At 39.9% G+C, this 19,475-nt stretch overlaps 1 protein-coding gene across 3 annotated transcripts in view; it reads left to right on the forward strand.

The window, feature by feature from the left end:
- LOC111252135 (ras-related protein Rap-2a-like) overlaps nt 1-19,475 on the forward strand; it is a 145,756-nt gene that overhangs the window by 44,208 nt on the left and 82,073 nt on the right. The window lies entirely within an intron of this gene.

The following is a 19,475-nucleotide window of genomic DNA, read 5'->3' on the forward strand; positions in this document are numbered from 1 at the left end:
CCTGAATAGATTATTACCTCAAATTACGCATTGTATAACCTTAGCTTATAGTGTAACCAAACTCTATCGTGCATCATGTGTACACATCTGAAGCAGAATTTATTCGTAATATTTTATATAAAATTAATATTCCCAGTCCTATTAATTGTGTACTGATAACGTGATCATTGTAGTCAGCTTAAAAACGCCTTAAGAAATGTCTACTCAAGTTCTCCAACTTGGCTTATCCACGCGCTTCAGCTTTCCTCGATGTACGATACGTATGGTCGTGCAGAATGATGGTAGCGTACACAGGTATAGCATTTAGGGAAAAAGTTCAGAGTTTCTAATGTCTATATGCACATCTCTCCCGCTACGTTACTATCGTACATTAGCTTTGCTTAGGCTCATCTTAACCCATATAATTTTGAAAATTCAAGTTAGAGAGCATTCTAAATGGAGCAGTACAATTAAAATATGATCACACAAGTTAATAACTGGCAACTTAGAGTAAGTTTTACCTTGCATCGACGGAATCTGTATGCTACTAATCCGACCGTACTTCGATATCATTCTACCCATAGTTTAAATGGCAATTCCCAGAATCGCATATGATGCGCTTGGACAAAAAGGGAATCAACGATATTTTGTGCCTTCTCTGTTCCGCAGTCTGCTGTGCACACGCCCACTAGCTATTTATGTTGATCTTAGTTATACAGTAAAAATATGTGAGACACGTCAAGACGTCCTGCGTTCGTCTAAGAAATGAGTGCAGGGTGGTTCTTTGTTTCCCTGTAAAAAGCATATGAAGGCAAAAAATAAATATTAAAATATAACCTGAAAGAGAAAATTTAATGTTTCATTTTTGGCAGAAAATCAGCTTAACAACTGCGTTAGAAAACAGTTGAACTAGCCCCAATCGAAGAGTTTATCTCGTAATGCTACGTTTAGACGAATCTTTGATTTCAAATAAATGGAGAATAGAAAACAATTCATGGCCTACCGATAGCAAACGAATTCCTAATACTCTACGCAATAGTAGTTTGAAAGTTCTGGACATGACCAGAAGCCGGACCGAGTCGGGAATTCCCGGCACCGTATTGGAAACTGTGAACGTCTCCAGTTGCCCGACATCGACTGTAGGTGGAATGTAGTTTCTGAAGCAGGTTCTCTTCTCTACCGTTCTGTTAATGACTATGCCTACGTCTACGAATTGCTCGCCAGATTACCTCTGACAAAACATTCATTACGCGCCCATGCCAAAATCATCATGGGTCGTGGCAGACGCTGCTCACCCGGCCGACCCAGTTCATCCATAAAATTTCCATATCACTAAAATCATTTGATATCAATATGGGGATTCCCTTCGTTAGGACTTGCGCCTGAGTAGACAGGATACAATATTCAAGGGTAGTAAAGCAAGCTTTTGGCTGGGGAAAGGCACCTCAATAGTTGATAAGCTAACGCAATGCAGAGCGTTGTAAGACAGACTACGCCTCTGCTACCACTGCGATTAACAGTGTAATAAAACAGAACAGCTCTTGTTGTTTCACTCACCCCATATGAAACGGGGAGGCGACGTAATACCGACACGACAAAACCGTACCCGATCATACCATTAAAACTCGCTACTGGACTATGCAGCATTATATGCATATATGTCGGTCAGATTAAGTGCGTCTCTGAAATAGGCATTGGCAAAAAAAGGTCAATGTACAAGGTCTCTAGCAAAATTAAAAAAACACGTACGATAGCTATTTATCGTGATAAAAAGATAGAATCTATGGATTTTGTCAAATTAGCTGTGGGGTTCCTACAAAAGAAAGGCGCTCTGTTAACAGCGAACTGATAGTCCGCAATGTCTGCAATCAATTCGTTGTAGACGGTGAAGCGACGAATAGCCACCCATATAGGGCATAGAACGGGCTTTCGATGAAAGAGACTGTGGAACTATAGATGCCATTAATGTGCATCGTGAAACCTTTCAGAGAAAAAATGCATCAAGATAAACGAATCAGTAACACCCGTTACTGATTACACAGGTTATACAGTTCAAATATATAACGTCACGTCACCACCCGATAGATCATGCATAAGTGGGCTTTCAAGCTGTGGTAGAAGATGTTAAAAACATGAAAGGTAAGTGGATCTAAGTTTACAAGCAACGCTAATTATGTATTGGGTTATTGCAAGCAAATCTGGCTGACTTCCAAATTGAATAATCGTTGAAGTACGCGCTGTAAGCAGACGAAAGTCGGGTAGCAAATATTCTAGTCTCCTAGGAACCTGTAAGTGAAGATCGGTCCAGGAAAGAAGAGCGTTGCAGATATTAATCAATGACTGATGAAGACATCAGACAAGAAGGCCTTAGGCGAAAACAATAAAGTGAAACGTGTGAGGATTTCAAGAACGGAGATTGGAGCATTAAGGACTGGCGAGGAGGTGACCGTGTGGCGGTGCCTGAAGCATAAGAACGCATTGCTGCAATTTAGGAGGCTTTTCATTAAAGTAACGCTTGGAGTTCAAGGGCTCTGTAGGCCAGAACTGGCATTTTACATGTTCCCATTCCATTGCAGAATGACAACCGAAATACTGAAAATGCGGAAATCGGCTTATGAGTCTCCCTTGAATTAACTCCAGGTCAGTTGGAAACACGCGTATTTCACGCGCAATTTACAAAACCTTAATCAATAAACAATTCGCCTTTGGCCGTCACAAACGAAGGATGGCTTCAGCTTTTGCGCTAGCTGGTGAGAGAGCAGGTGAAAGAATGTCGTCACCATGGAAAAAAATCAAGTTCAATGTCGAGCATAAGGTGACCGCGGTTCTTGCAATGAATAGTAGGGACATCTGCTACTATCACACACTCCCCGAAAATGAAACAATCGATATAGCTCGAGTCCCTCAGAAGATACATAAGTTGTGGGCGCAGCGATCGAATGCACGCTACATAGTTATCTGCACTTACTTTTTCAATGAGCAAAGAATATCCAACGTCCATAGACAAAGAAGTTACGTATAGGAATGCGAATGGTAGGTATATGACCGTCGAGAGCCCTAGGACCTAAAGGAATCTAGTCCTAGAGGAAAGTGCCTTTAAGACATAGTCAACAGGCATCGTTCTAGCTCGATTAGTCTAGAAATTCAGCATCCACTGTGCAAGGGTGTACATTTTGTCGGACAGTTTAAAGAAACTGATGGCTAGCATCAAGCAATAATCCTAAGCTTGTGTTTGTACATATTGGTATACATAAAGGGTATTTAGACAATTTTCTGGATTCAGAACATGGTATCTTGTGGAGAGTCACAGCAAACGCATGATACAGCCAATCAATAAAGTATCAAATAGGTAAACGACGATGAGTGAAACACGAATTGTTACAGAGTGTACGTATTTACGAGACAAAAAATAGTAAGTAAATCAAACTATGGCGGGCAATAGTTTTCAGGTGTGTCGCTTTGAGTTCTTGTTTGTCTCACTACAACTGATTATACTGTCTCATTAATACAAATTGGTTGGTTTGGAGAACATTTTCTATTACATATCATTCAAGTTATATGGGCCAAGATTTGTCTCATGCTGTTGTTAGAAGACTGGTGGCAGAGACGAAAAAGAAACCTTTATCTTACTAACTTTTCTTTATTGTAACTCTTAACTTGATAGAAGTTGTATAGAATGTAGCCTAAATTAGCTTGCTGGAATTCATCCTTTTTTAAAAAAATATCAATTGAGGCACTTAGAATAATTTGGTGCGAAAAGCTCAGTCATCCAACAAAGCTTCATTTTTCAGAAAGGCTTTGACTTATGGCTGCAAAACACGATGATGCTTTATTATCAGTTTGTGCTAACTTAGGTAGGTAAGCGATTCGTCCATCATAAGTTCACGTATGTTGTACTGTATCATGTGAAGACGGGTCTTGAGTAGTTAAAGTTTCATTCAGGAAGTACCGATGAACAGTGACGATATACGCACTCCAAAGCTGATCTGAAGTTTGTATAATTGCAATAATAATAGATGGAATTAATTATTCATGATATATTGTGGGCTATTATCGCTATGTGCCGCCTTTCCCGACAGTATTGTTTCATGTCAACGATGCGTTACATCAATGAAAAGTCTTCCCTGGAAGGAATTGTTGTATGTGTTATATATTTCGTATGTATTGTTATATATATATATATATATATATATTTCGACAGGAACGATAAACATGAGAACACGATGACGGTTCAACTCGAAAAGCAAATACATACACATGCTACCCTTAAGCGAAGTGATACTACTTCATTTTTTCACTCCCTTCTGTAAAATGTTCATCGATGGTATTCAGTCTATTTGAGTGCACCCGAAACGCAATGGCCCATATAGCTTTAGATTATTTGTCATTATTATAACGTCAATCGTTGACGTCCTGTCTGTCAAATAACGTTTGTTCTTATAAGGCACGTGCCCCGTCATTGCAATTCATATATTAACAATTTTGCTATTTTATGGTTCCATGATTATTTTAAAACAAAGCAATTATCCAAACAATAATGATTGCTTAGTTGATGGTTCCAGAACACTCCAACCAGCTAGGACATAAGCGATGTTGTGAGCTTCAGATGAAACGTTGGCAAAATGCCTACCTTCAGATGATCAGCATTCTATAAAATTTCATCAGTGTTGGCTTACTTCTAGCACTCGATGAAGATTTTTTGGTGTAACGCGCAGAAGCTTGCAATGAAGAGAAGCAATAATGTGTTCCTTAAAGGACAAAATAGGCAGAGAAAACCGAATTCACTAGATCAACAACAAGAATGAACCGTAATGCCCAGCTCGAATACCCAAAGTAAAATTTTCAAATATAATTTATCGCTACGCCGCGTCGCCTGGTTATATTCGACGTCGCAACGAAGCTTCTGAGCGGCTTAGTTAAATACGTCAGTGAAGCAGTTTCATGCTAGGCGACCGCAAAGGCTTATGTGTACGTCAGCCACGACAAATTTGGACTTCAACCTATTTACGCTGCGGGGCGACGACTCCATTAAGCAGAACATCGAATTATTGGCCGATGCTGAGCGATTAAACGTTTCAAAATCAGGTCCTAAATGGATTCAATGAGCTGACTCGAAATCAGACCGCACCATAGCAGGCCATAATTTAACTAGTTTGCTGCATCGACTGGGTTCGAGAAGAGTCTGGACAAAAACGTATTTGAAAGCCCAGAAATGGAGGCGCTGCCAATGACAGCGAAAAGCTTAGAGCCTGTCTGATCTCAGATTATGCAGACATGGTAAGATATTCAGAATCAAATCAGCCTAAATATCGCGCACACTTCAGTGCACGTGTATATACATACAGGTAATATTAAAATGATGGTTATATATATATATCTAGTAAATTATTTTCTATCCAGAACAATTAATCTGGAACCCACATCATGTTGCACGTGTCTAATGCAAGCATTTATTGCTCTGTGTTCATGCTAGGCGGCCGCAAAGGCTTATGTGTTCCACTACAGATATTCATAGAAAAATAACGAAGCACCGAATTAGCTGGCAAAAAATGTTTTAGACATGTAGAAACGCGCGTCACTTTTCTTCATACCAGCTTGAACGTCTAAGTCCGATGAAAAAACTAATTCCAGCCTGAGCGCATGCCCGATGCGCCGAGCTTATTTGACCGTACGCTGATAATCGCAATTTATTACCATACAGGCAGCCTACGAGCTGGCTCTGAAATGTTACACATATCATTTAACATCGTGTAGGAACATCCTGACGTATTGCACGACTGGGGGCACTTGGACTCAAGGTGCTACTTTATTCTTTATTAAATCGTCGATTAATGGCGCATAAAAACACTAAAATTTGTCTTTTTTTTCCATCTATATTTTATCTATAGTATATGACATCGATTTAGGTCTACACGCTAACCAACACGCTATTCGAAAGCGGCTATAAGTGATTACATAAATTGAAAACTTGAGATGGAGACACTTGAGCGAAAATTCTAGCCAACAAAATTAAGATAAAAATAAGTTAAGTTATTATTAAATAAGGTAAATGCACACGTTAATTAAATAAAGAGGCATACTCTATTTGCTGGCACTAATCTATACTTGGTAACTGCACGATTCCACCAGTGTTTATGTGTGTTTAAGTGGGACTTCTGAAATACATCGGACGATTTACGTTAGTGATGTTTATACCGTCTGAGGACAGCCGTAACTGTGACTAGTAGTTATCAGAACAGCTTCCTAGACCCTGTTATATATATGTATATATATATATATATATATATATATATATATATATATATAAATATTCGCTTGTCGAAAAAGTATATAGCGTTTCTATAGATGACTTTAGAGTCGCATAGCCTTGGTAAAGCGAGCGCAAAGGCTGAGGTCTGTCGATTAATAGTGCTCAAATGTTTTCATCTAGATTCAAAATGAAGCGGCTTAAAAATGACTGAAATTTCTGTAAGATTTCGCCATGTTTCATCATTTTATTACGATAAGGGTACAAATGCTACCCATAAAACAATTCACTTGTTTATGGCCTGAAAAGAAAAGCGATCCGAAGATGGCTTCGACACTTCCTGCGTTAAACTTCGATGTGAAAGATGCTCCTCGTAACGGTCGGCCAATTACAGGAAAAGCTTATAAAAGTATTGCCGAAGCAGAAACCATTAAGAAACAAAATGTGTACAATCAAATGACTCTGAACTATTTAAGGTAAACTAACTACAAGGAACGGGGCTCAATATTTGGGGGTCATACGAACTGACGCAAAAGAATGTATTCGATTGTACTGTCATATATGGCGCTCTACAAAAACGCAATGAAGTTGAACTATCGGTCGGTTACGTGTAAACTTCACAGAATTATAATGTGTACGTCAAGACTGAGAAAAAAAGGTGATACTGCGTGTCTGGTGGAATTGGGACAAAAACGTGCGTCATGCACCGCGGCCGTCTGACAAGATGACCGTTCTACCATTAAGAACTGACATGATTGCAACACCTAATGGAAGAAATCGACCGAAGCCAACGAACAAAAAAAAGCATCGTTTCTTACAATAGCTATGTCAGAGCACATACATCTTTAGCCATCCGGAAGGAATCGAGGAGGCTGGGGTAAGACGTTATAATACATACGCCGTTCAGTCCGGATTTCTTGCACCATCAGGTAGACTTATCATCTGTTTCGGAACTTCCTAGAACCTTCTCAATGGTATTGTTTCAATGCGGGGATACAAATATCAGTTCCCACAATCTCTCGTTCAGAAGCCATTAAAATTCTAGGGTGACGAGATTGTGGTGTTATCATTGAAACAGAGCACATGTAATTTAGTAACAGTATTGTATATTGTAGACGATATTTGTTTTCAGCTGGCTCAAGACGGTCCATATTTTTTCGAACATATTGCATTGTATATAGCAAACAATAATATAACCTAATAAACGATACAGGATCTGATAATACCTGCAAGTAATGTAGCTTTCCTTGCGTGCGGCAAGCCCCTCTGCTCTACTAACCCAACATCTATATAACATATCTTTCTATCGCTGAGCTTCTGTTGCGTTTTCTTATTCTCCTACCGTCCGACACCATGATACATTAGCAGTGTCAAAACTTCATCTTCCGAATATACCGAATATACTGGAGGATGAAAAAGAAGAAAAAGGAAATAAACTAGAACCCGATCTCTTTTCTCCAACATGCGCCGCACTGTCCACGCTGTCATCGTCTGCGTTTTCCAGCCGGCAGCCTCTGGCCAGCCTGCCAGTTTTGTCCAGGCTACTCGGAAGTCCCACTTAGGACCAAGGACAACTGCGTACGTCCCATTCGTGAGTCGCGTTTTCGTAGCTGTTCGTGGGATGACAGTGGGATGAACGTTGCATTGGTAAGGACGTCACCGAGCCATGTTTGGTTGCTTGTTTTGGCCGCCATTAGCGGCTACAAAGCGGATTACTTAGAAGTTTTTTTTGTAAAGAGAGAGCGGTGTAATCGTCGTAAGTGCCGGCGGGCAGTCCGGTTGGCTAGCCAGTGGCTTGTGGTCGTATACATATTCTACTGCTAGAAAAAACTAGCATTGTGCCAGCACTCTTTATTTGAACTCGAATAGCAACAGCTGTTCGAGTTGGAACAAAGCGGTAAACAGGGAGGCAAGAACCTGGCGACATTCATGCACAGAAAGGCAGAGACGGAAGTAAGCAAAGATTTGGGGGCTTGCTGTGGTATAGGGCATCGGCCCGCTGCTTGAGGAGGATAATTGCTAGTGTGGAAAAAAGCAGCAGAAATTTAGAGTTGAATGAGGTACGAACAAAATACGGTTGACCTCAACTGAGTTGGCTAGAGCATCCAGATTAATGTTACACGCCTTATATACTAGACACCATATAAAACACGACGATGGCGTTTATTTCAACAAGGGGAAAATATGTTTTATGTGACATTGCTACATACTTGTAAGCATTTGATTAACAACACGTAATGGGAACGCGTCTTCGAGCGGATCTGCGCGAGGGTGCATCTAGCACATGCAGCCAGTTTGATACGTTATTTAATATGGCCTCAAAAAATATGCGGTTTCTCTTGGGTGAACGGTTAATACACGACCACTGGAGTCTAGATAGATAATAATTAGTGATTTAACTATTTATAGTTGTTTCGAAAAGCTACTACGCTCACTAAACGTAATATTAAACCTCGGCTAGACCCTTAGAAGTGCATAAAATTGACTTGGTCCATAAAGAAACAACAGAATGGAAGTGTTCTGTATGTCCTTGTACAGATTCGGTGCATGAATTACTTGGGATTTAGCTAAAATAAGAACTGTGATAATTTGGTAAACCTCAAAGTTCCGAGATTTAACCTAATAGCGAAAGGGGTAAGGTAGATAATACAGACCCAATAAACTTACATTTTCTTCAAGTTTATTCGTGTGACCGTTGATTTGACACGGATAGATATTGGCAATACACGTGGTATCGTTTTCCGTGTAGACAAGTGATCAATTTGTCTGTTTGCGGCCCTTACAATGGCGCTTATGAATAGGTGTTTATTTTGAAAGTACATAAGTATATCCGCTACTCGCAAATTCTAAACTGCGCAAATTTCAATGGAAAACTTATAGTATCTTTATGCATGGACATACGGAAATTACTTAAACTATTGCAATACTGAAATTCGTGGACTCAGTAATTTTTTAAACTTGAAACTTATAAAAAAAATTTAACTTGTCCTTGATCAGTGCGGTTATCTTGTGAGCGAAACATCAACGAAGATGGAAAACCAGGCGTCTTGAACGTCCCTATAAATTACTGGAAGTGGATGAAAGTGCATCTAAAGGATACATCATTGTTTCAGCAACGGGTAGCCCGGCCACGGCATACATTTAATAACTGGATAAAACTAAATCGAGGCCTGATACATCGGCAGATTTCGAATTTTTGGCAGAGGAGTTTGCATAGGCTGTTATAACATGCATCGTTTCTGGGTTATTATCTTCGCCGATCTAACACAGCCATAAAGCTGGTGCTAAAGATAATTAGCCATGGAAACTATCTTAATTTACCCGCAATCGGTATCCGGACGTACTTCATCTAGATTTATGTACATTATCTCTGAAAGTATTTCGGATACTTACAACTGTGCAGAGTGTCACGACCATCATCTCATTTGGATATTGTATCTAAAAATATTAGAACAGTTCGACTTCAAGCGAAATTATTTATTTGATTTTACACCCCCATATTGAAATAATCCATAAACCCCGGTGTACAGGTATGAATAGCTAGACTTGTTCTGTTTTAAGGAGCACTTTTGCGCCTTATTCTTTTTAAAACTGATTTTAGAACTGAACAGGTCTATGGATTGGGGTCATGTTGAAGCAGACGCTTTTTCGCCTACTTATATTGGAACAGCCCTCGATACCAAAAGTATTCGTTTTTTCTAAAAAATAGTTTCAAAGCTATACTCAATATCAAGATAGCGATGCATGGAACTTGATGTTAAGTAGTTTTCGCAGAACTGCACGGCGTTTTGGATGCAAACGATCACAGTGGAATCAAATCTGTTCAGATTTAATTGTAAACAGCTTTCTAGGATCAGGTCACCTCTAAGTAGTGACTTTTTTGTTTAGGTCTCATTTCTTAAAAATAATTTTTTTGATGCACAACGCCATTAACATGAATGGTACAAAAGCCGCATACCCTAATATCGAAAGCTTATAGCGTAGACGGTGTGAGCATCAACCAAACCCATCTATTACCCGTACTTTTTACCCGTGCCTAATTTCTTTCAGGGATATTTGAGTGTCTGTTTGGTTTATTATCTGTTGACTAGTGTGATTCTCACTACATTTTAATGTCGCTTAGAGGTATCCGCAAGTCCATGGGTGAAATTCATCACTTGTCTAGACCGTAATCATGGGTAAAGCGTGTATGCTTCTGTGCGATGGCAAATACATGAATACGCAACAAAAATCAATAGTAATGACACGTGACAGAGTACTGCGAGCATTACATATTAGATCGAACCATTTGCCGTTGAAATCCGTCGGCCGCAGTTATCGAATTGTCTAACCTATTTGCCCTCGGCTTCAGGTGAATTTACAACGAAAACCCCTTAGGCAAAATTACTCTTACAGTTTCCAAAAACTTTTCGCTTTTTTAATTAATGCTCAAACCTATCAGCCTGCGCTTGTACTTCGGTCATTCCTTTATATCGCAGCAGATCCGTAATAGTCTCTTATTGTTTGCGAAGTCAGAGAGCTTCGGGAGGGTAAAGATTTAGAACGGGGCATCTGCATTCACTCCAATTATCCTAGTTTTAGTTTGGATTCGGCACGAGCCGTTCGCACGAACGTCGGATTCACGCTGGACAAAATGTTACTGTCAACCCATAAACACGCCACTGTTGGTTAATTAACATTAAGGGGCATTATCACTATCAAATCCAGTTTCAGTCCATCGCAACTTTTTTTTTTATCCTCTGTTCTACAGCAACGGGATTAATTTAAGGGAATTAGGTTTGCCAAATGTATTTTGGCGCCTTTCAGTCTATACCACATAGATAGGCATTCGCGTTTTCGGTGACGTTCATCGTTTGAGGATAGCTGGGTCTTAAGCGCCACAGTTCATTTCAATTTTTTAAGGCTCTTCGCGGTCCGCCCTCTAACCACTTCAAATGCCATGTCTCTGCCCGTTCAGGCAGCATAAACTGTCGATCTGTTTTGTCTTCTTGAAATTGCAAATTTGAGCTAGTAGTTGTCCGATGTCTAGGACAAACATCTCTGGAAACAGCTGATGAGAATACTCGCAGGCGTCTGGGAAGGCGGCAGTAAAGAGGACGAGCCAACTAACGCTTGTTACTTTCATTTGACGCAATAGCTTACACAGTGCTAAGGAGCAACATTGTTCAGCGTAAACAAGAACACAGGGTATGTGGCTGCGATTGTGCGGGAGTACATTGATTGAGGCGTTGTTTTGATAGCAAGCATTACGGTGTCAATCTCTTTTGTTCTGGGCATTACTGTCACACTTTTTCCTGGACTATTTGTTTCCACGCTGACAACGACTTAGTCTTGAACCTAGAACAAGTCGCATGTGTGACCTCTACTGTGGAGCATCATCTTCACATCCTGTGGTCAATATTGCTTCTAATGACTATTAACTCCTATATCTTCCCGGCAACGAAATATGTGTCATGCAGAACAACCTAATTTTCATGTCATTCTTGGCTAAAAATTCTGTCTTTCACGTTGCGTAGTGCCCAAACAATCTAAATCAGACTAATTCACCAAATTAGAAATAGATTAGAAATTAGAAATTAGAGCAGACAAGTGTGCAATAGTCATTTCTCGATATGCACATAACTGCTGTGGTCCATCTTCTTCTGTTTACGACCGTTTTCATAGGGGTATATATATATATATATGGGTAGCAATATACGACAATGAGTCCTTTCGTTCGTGTTCCCGAATGGAACGGCCTTAACGCTATGTGTCAAATGAAACCTATCACAGCAAGCTTTCACTGACCGTAGTCTTCGTAAACATCTGTGACATTCTTCAATCGTCTATAGTCGGTGGTTAGAAAATGCATTTCTACTCGACAGCCATGCGTGCATGGCCTCGAAGAGCCAGCATGTGTTTGTATCCGAACCCAAAAAAGTTGCGGGTCTAAGGAGACCTTTATATGGCTCAGTTTGTCGCCAAAGCATCCAGTTGCTATTTCAATACAAAGCAACACACGGCGGAAAGTAATTAGGACTACAAAATTCTGTGCCCATACGAAACTGTCATCGACAAATGTAAGGGTCTAATTATAGTTGAATAGGCTAATTAACCATATTCGGCTTTGTTTAAGTTTCCAACAATCTTTAATAAGAACGTGTGTGTGATGAGGTCGTGCTTCTGGTAAATTTGTACGAAGCCTAAAACGTATGCGGCGCCCTCGATCGCAGATTACTAATTACCTATACCTGTTATATTAAATGCAAAGGTCAATATTCCTAATGAATACTACTGATTTTCTATACTGGGTACATGCTAATGGTGAGACAGAGCCAGTCAATTCACACGATAAGCAGAATTATGATCTGTAAATATTCTTGTACTAGAAACATATTTAGATTCAACCTTGAGGATGTTTTACTGAATTCTTTATCATACAGTATGCTCGTGCAACAGTATTTTACGATAACAGATACAAGTATCTATATCGAGCAAGCTAGTGCACCGTCTGAATCTCTGGGCTACTTTGTGAGAAAATAGCAGGAAAATAATCTGAACACGGCTCGTAGCTGTCTATTTAAAATTTTTTCCATTATCATACATTAAGTGAGGTATATTATCTGCGAGATTTCAATCAGCCGCGGCGGACGATTCTACTAAACTTTTAATTTAAAGTATTTGAATTGCGTAAATTTGTACAAAATACGCTGATCGTCTAGTTGTCAACATAGCATTTCGAAATTTAGTTTAATCTGCAGGAGTCTACTGAGAACTGTTTCATTATATCATTGGTATGATAACGTTATATTAACCGAAAGCCCCGCTTGATACTATGCCTGCAGTGCGCTTCCTTGCATGGTTTCAGGACCTGGTCTGCCCTTATGAACTCAACAATAACAACGGTGGGTCCCTCTGAGAGCAAAAGAACAGCGTCATTAAGTCCGCCAGAATGTGCAGCTTCAGACAAGTCTCAAACCCAAGATGATTTCTTTTTCTGCGTGTCGCACGTGTAAGATATTTTCGTTCTTTTCGGCTACGTCGGTTTACTTGCGTTAGCAAAAGTGGTGCTTATGTTAACTAAGCAATTGTGCCCCCACACAATTTCATATAAAAAACGACGCCCTCGGTTAGATTTTATGACAGCAAGGTGCTATGGGCGGTTTACAATTGGCTGCACCAGGCAAGAATAGCGAGGCAGTAAGAGCAAACAAGCCAAGCTGAGTCGACACACTGCTGGCTAAAACGTATACGCCCTATGAGCGATAGCTCCTGTTACCGTTTGGGAGGCCAAGTGGTTCCGCAAAGGGAATTCCTAATCGTACCCTTCCCTAAATGTAGCCTACGATCCCCAAGCGACCGTAGTACAATATTGCAGAAATATTATAGCAAAGCTTCCATTCCGCCGCATGTCCCAGCCTGCCCTACTTGATCCATTTTCCATTTGAGCTACACTGGTTCCGTGACCTTTGGACTATAGGAAATGAACGCATGGCGTCCAATTATCTCAGTACTGCCTTCAGGCAGCGTCAACAGTCGACATCTTTTTAGGCGTAGCCTGGTTCACCTACCTGGCCTCGACGGACACAAGCATGCGTGCGGCACGTCTAAGCAATGTCTGAGAGTTATCATCTGGCATAAACAGTAGTTGTTGCAAGGGAAGGTTTGCCTTGGCTCTCATGCACCTGCAGCAGACACAACAGCAATGGAGTATGAAGACTCCACCAGAGATGCCTGAGATCTTCTAAAGATCGCCTCATGGCAAGAATTGCTAATCTGGCTTTTTATTTGACCCAAGCTGGTTACTGTAACTTTGGGCTAAAGCAGGTAAAGGTTCCTCAAGGAGGATACCAGCTAAGCCTCACTAGCGAAGACTAGTGTCTAAAGGATTTCCATTGTATTCTTGTTTGCTCAGAACGCCTGCCTCTAACGAATCCAAATATTAGAAAGGCTGGCTTAATGATGAAACAAAAAACGAATGCGATTTCATAATATATGACAGTACAGTCACTGCGTGAAACAGTTTCAATAAGTTGTCACATCAATAAGAATCTATGGTGGACCGAATAGTTACTTTAGTGGGGTTAGTCTAAGCAAGAAGGCGCTCTGAAGTTCGCCCCCCAAATGACGTTAGACCCGGCTACTTCCGCTTCCAATATAGACTTCAATTTCCGCTTGCTCTAGCGTCAAGTTCGGGCGACACGTAGAGTTCAATAAACGAGCAAGGCCACTGAGCAGGCCGACAGACGCACCAACGGCTCGCGCCAAAGATGTTGCCCGTCTTCAATTTTTTGAGCCGAACAACTTGGCCGGCCATTTTTTCCTGGTGGAATAGAAATACGTCGTTACGTGAAGGTCGTCTTTGCCGAAAATATGTCACATTCTTATTGGTGATAACCGTTGGTAATGAATAGTTCTTTAGACATAAGTTAGAATTGCGGACATTAACTTCTTTTGTCATACGCATGGCTCCATTATAGTAAATAACTTTTTCATCACTGTTAAGCTATGTCTTGGGAAATTCATGTCCAAAATGATCTGGTTGTTTTCTAGGCAGCAAGGTTTCTTAGGGCCTGTGATTGACGAATGAATGTCAACCTGATCAAAAGCTGTTGAGTGAGTAAACAGTTTCTGCAGTAAAACAAACTCATCACAAGAGGAGTCTTAAAGGAACCCAATACCTCCTATGGTTGCATATACATTTATCCTTAGATAGAATTGGCTGGATACTAACGTTGTTAAGTGATACACAAGCAGCGTTAAGGTTTCATACTGAGATAATTTCTTTAATTGTTTAATATGTTTCCAAATCGTCTCACAATGAACAAAAAGAGATTCCATATTATAATACCCTATGCTAGTTCGCATATGCTGTAAACACAAAGTGTAGCAGATGTAACAGTGTTGGGACTACCTTAAAGCGAAACAAAAAAAAATAAGTGATTTTCAACGAGCTCTTTAACAGAAAAACTAATCCAATAATACATATACATATATATATAGTAGAATCATGATTCTCGAAAAAGGAAGCAAGAGGATTAGACGATGTTATGCGTTTGAGAGCTTGTCTGGCATTAGAAGAACGCACAGATCACAACGGAACGGTCCCTGAACTTCTTCATATACATAGAGTAGGCAAGGAAGCGGGGACTTAAAAAAGAAAGAAGGTCACAATAGCCTATCTCCTATGGAATAGGCACAACCTGCGCAAACAGGCTCTGCTGCAAAATCAGCTGCTATTATATATATATATATATATATATATATATATATAATATATATATATAGAGAGAGAGAGAGAGAGGCGTACAATATAACCAAAGCAGCTAAAAGCGACAGAACGTCATCAAAATACGGTCATCCTGTTAACGCAAAGAGTATGTATGTGTGTTATTCTTGCCTTAAAAGTTATGTTCAACTTAGTTGTTGAACGAACTATATTCATCTGTTGTTATTGCATCGGTTATAGAGATGAATATCTGGTCAGTAGCATATACGTAGAAGCACGACCATTTTTACTGATTTATTTCGCTATTAGATCCAAATAAGTGGTTTGGCTACACGAAATGCATATATTAGCAGTACTTATGTGGATACAACTAGAAATCATTGGAGAAAATTTAAGGGAATGATATATAGTTTACACAACAGGCCAGGTGGGACCTGAAATGGCGCTGATTAGTTACGATTACAGATCTTAGAAACAGGTTAATTTTTATAAAATAATGCATAAAAATCACTATAAAAATAAATAATGGCGTAGAGACATATATATATATATATATATATATATATATATATATATATATATATATCGAACGCTTTTACGAAAAATTTTTGGCCAGTAGGCAAACTATGTAGTTCAATGTTATCTTTCTGCAGTCAGTAATTACGTAAGTATCGAGCAGTACCAAATAGATCGAGATATGCATAAAACGATTAGAGGGCAAATGTTTAATAGCTTTTTTTGCAGTGTTTCAACTTCGGATATAGCTCGTTTTTGCCACCGTTGCGGGCAAGACCAGACGTAAAACTCGAAACACCTAATAGATAAACAAGAGTGTGTTTGAAGTATAGCAGTATACTGTACGTAAACACTCAAGTTGCTCTTGATGTATCATTATTTCATATATAACAAAACACAATAATATATATTATTGTGTTTTGTTAACGAATCAGACCCACGTCTTAAAATTCCCAAATCGTCTCAACTATTTGGAATGGGCAATATACAAATACGTACAAACATTACCCGCCTTGGACAATAGGATACAGATCAATACCTAGGTACTTTTCAATAACTTATCGTGCACAGATGAAACACGTTGTAATTTCATTATGTTGTTGATCCATATTAGGACGGGTTTTCAGTCTGGCGCAAGTGGACGTTTATTTAACTAGCTATATTGTATGATGGTACGTTCTGTGCACAAGGCCGAACACTCACTATCGACACATATTCCCAGTTACTCTCCCTAATGCAAATATACAACAAGCTATACTTTTAATATATAAAAAAACATAGTGTTTTCATTTAGCAGGGGTGGGATAGAAAGCCCCGTCATTTATACGTAGCTAAATGGGACAAACGAATTTTTAGCAGGCTATAATAAGTAGTGCGTAATTCTCGTTCATTTTCTGTTTACAGCTCATTCAAGTGTAGCGTAAGCAGTGACCATGTCCTTAGTGGACCGAAACGTTTCAATCTGTCACCGAACGAGCAGTCTCTAAACATGTATTGCTAGCTACAATTACTGCAGTGGCTATGGATATGTTTTTATGACTCGAAAACCATTAGTTCATCACATTCTTTCGCCCGCACAGACCTGCTCCTTTCACCATCCATAAGATTCACTAGCACATGGCTGGACGGCGTTTGTTCTATCCGTCATTGCTCTAGATTGGTTGTTTAAAAGGAAAAATTACCGTAGAAAGAAACTACGTCTTATGTACCCGTCCTTGGCGGAGGTGGGGCGTGAAGACGATAAAAAGATGGAGCTTTTCATGCAAAACGATTATCGACTAGCCGATTCGACTCGATTCAGGTCTGCTCAAGGACAGCTGTGGCTGTTTTTCTATCTCGTTGCCCCACGTCCCCTCGGTCGCGGTAAAGCAGTATGTGGTAACATGGTTGTTGACTGTAACCGACTATGTGGTACCGACCGTATTTGGTGCTCGAGGCATTCGCTACCGATAAGTGTCTACGTATGTTACGACTATTTGCCTATGTCAATGAGTTTCCTAACTGGGAGAAGACAAAAACTGACCATTCTTCGACTTGAGTACAATTCGGTAAAGATGGTTCGTTCAAAAGAACTCAAACATCCACCTCCGGGTAAAAAAACAATTGGCATTTATACCGAGCATGTTCATTATGCTGTTTTAGCCAAAAGAATTATTTTTTTTATATTATTTACGTTATGTTATCTCTTGGTTGTTAACTGTCATTTCGAGACTGGTATGTAATGTAAACGCATCATTTATATGTGTATAAACACAATGGCCCATCTAATATGAGGCAGACTTTGACGGGCTGTTTTTTGTCGTAGTGCGCATGCGTTCTTGCACTAGTCTTCGTGCTAGAAGTAAATCAGTTTCTATTAAGAGAAAATAATAAACTGACCAATTAAAAAAAACTGTGCGTAATTTCCCAATAAACTTCCTTTTTTGGCTCGAAATCCACGCTCTACGCTCTCGATAGTCTGAATGTGACTTCAGAGAATTCCGAAAAAGATTTGCGTAAGGCAAAGCAAAAGATCTTCAATGAAGTTTAGATATGAAAGCCCTGAAAATTAATCGAACTGGTTCAAGGAACTATTTTTCGGAATTTTTAGATGGAAATACGCGGCCGTTTTGGAGAGCGAAATACCGACTGCCAGTTAGGTCGTCCAAATAAGCTCTCGCGGTTAGTCTCTTCGAGGCAATCTAAGCCTTTCTGCACCTCCAGGTTTCGATTTTTTTTTTAAAATTTTTCCCGTCAGACGGACTACTTGTACGAACATCCACTACACGCGTCTTACGATCGCTAGCGTTGTGGGCGCAAGTTGAAGTGCGCTTCAGAGGTAACTGGCACTACGCAAGTAGATCATAGAGTATAATACACATGCCCGTAGATTCATCTACGTGTTTCCTACTAAATCTTATTCTGCAAAATAGCTAGCGCATACTAAAAAATAGCTAGTGGCCACATATATAATACATAGTTTCGCGTCTTTGGTAGAATTGTCAAAGCTTCGAAAATTAGGTCTCCCGTTTAATAGTACTTATTCGTTAAATGCGTTGGCTAATTTGCCTAAACGACGCTTTGTATTTCTTCGTTACGCTTTCCATTCGTAAATGCTTGTCGACTACGCAACCTTCACAGGAAGCACCTTTAATAATACGCTACACATTTGCTTAGCGTTCAATGTGATAACGACGATTTCCTTCGGCCGATCACTTATCGTACCCTCTGAACGCTTTGCAATAGCTACACTTTTGTCCCTCTTAAGCAGGTTCGGATCGCGAGTCAGATCCGGATAGCGGGAAAGTTAGCTATGTGTACCTTCGTTATCGGCTTTCTTGTTTTTCCACCTGCAACTTCCCTACGGTTGATAAAGGGCAAAACAACAGGTAGTTGTGCCTTTGCGCTGCAATGTTTCCGAGAGTACTAAATGATGAGACCGATAGCAAAGACAGTTTAGGGCTATTTGTTCAGCTTGGGTGACTCTGACGGATGGGGATGGTAGGCGAGTGACCTGCTTAGCCAAATTTTCTGTTAAAAACGACATTACCGTTGACGGTGGCGCGTTTACTGTTTGACGCAATACATTTTTGACGTTATGAACCTTTAAAGAAACATTGGGAGGACAAGCGAACGACTCGGTTGGATGTCCGAAGCCTTAAAAGACGAATCTCTCACGCCAGATTCTGCTCCCACCAAGTTCTCATTGCACGCACATATCTAATGTACGTTTTCACAATTGGACTGTGTTTGGTGCTATGGCGGCGTTCGAGGCGACAATGTCGATTCTGGTCGTTTTTTTTTCAGGTAGGACACATGATAAATTCAAGTGCCTGAATGGCAGGAAAGTTAGTTGGAACGAATATGGAATCTGTATATAAGGTTTGCATGTGTTTATTAATAGGCTTCGTTCAACTTTACCTGGAACATAAACCTCGTTCAAAGTTGCTAAGTTAATAAATTCCATATGTAACGCAAGCCTTGCCGGAGAAAAACGAAAATCTCTGACATTGATAGGAAGTCAAACTGAAACTGGAACGCATCAAT

The sequence above is a fragment of the Varroa destructor genome, unplaced genomic scaffold, assembly GCF_002443255.2.
Source record: "Varroa destructor unplaced genomic scaffold, Vdes_3.0 BEIS01000005.1, whole genome shotgun sequence".
Classification (NCBI taxonomy): Eukaryota; Metazoa; Arthropoda; class Arachnida; order Mesostigmata; family Varroidae; genus Varroa; species Varroa destructor.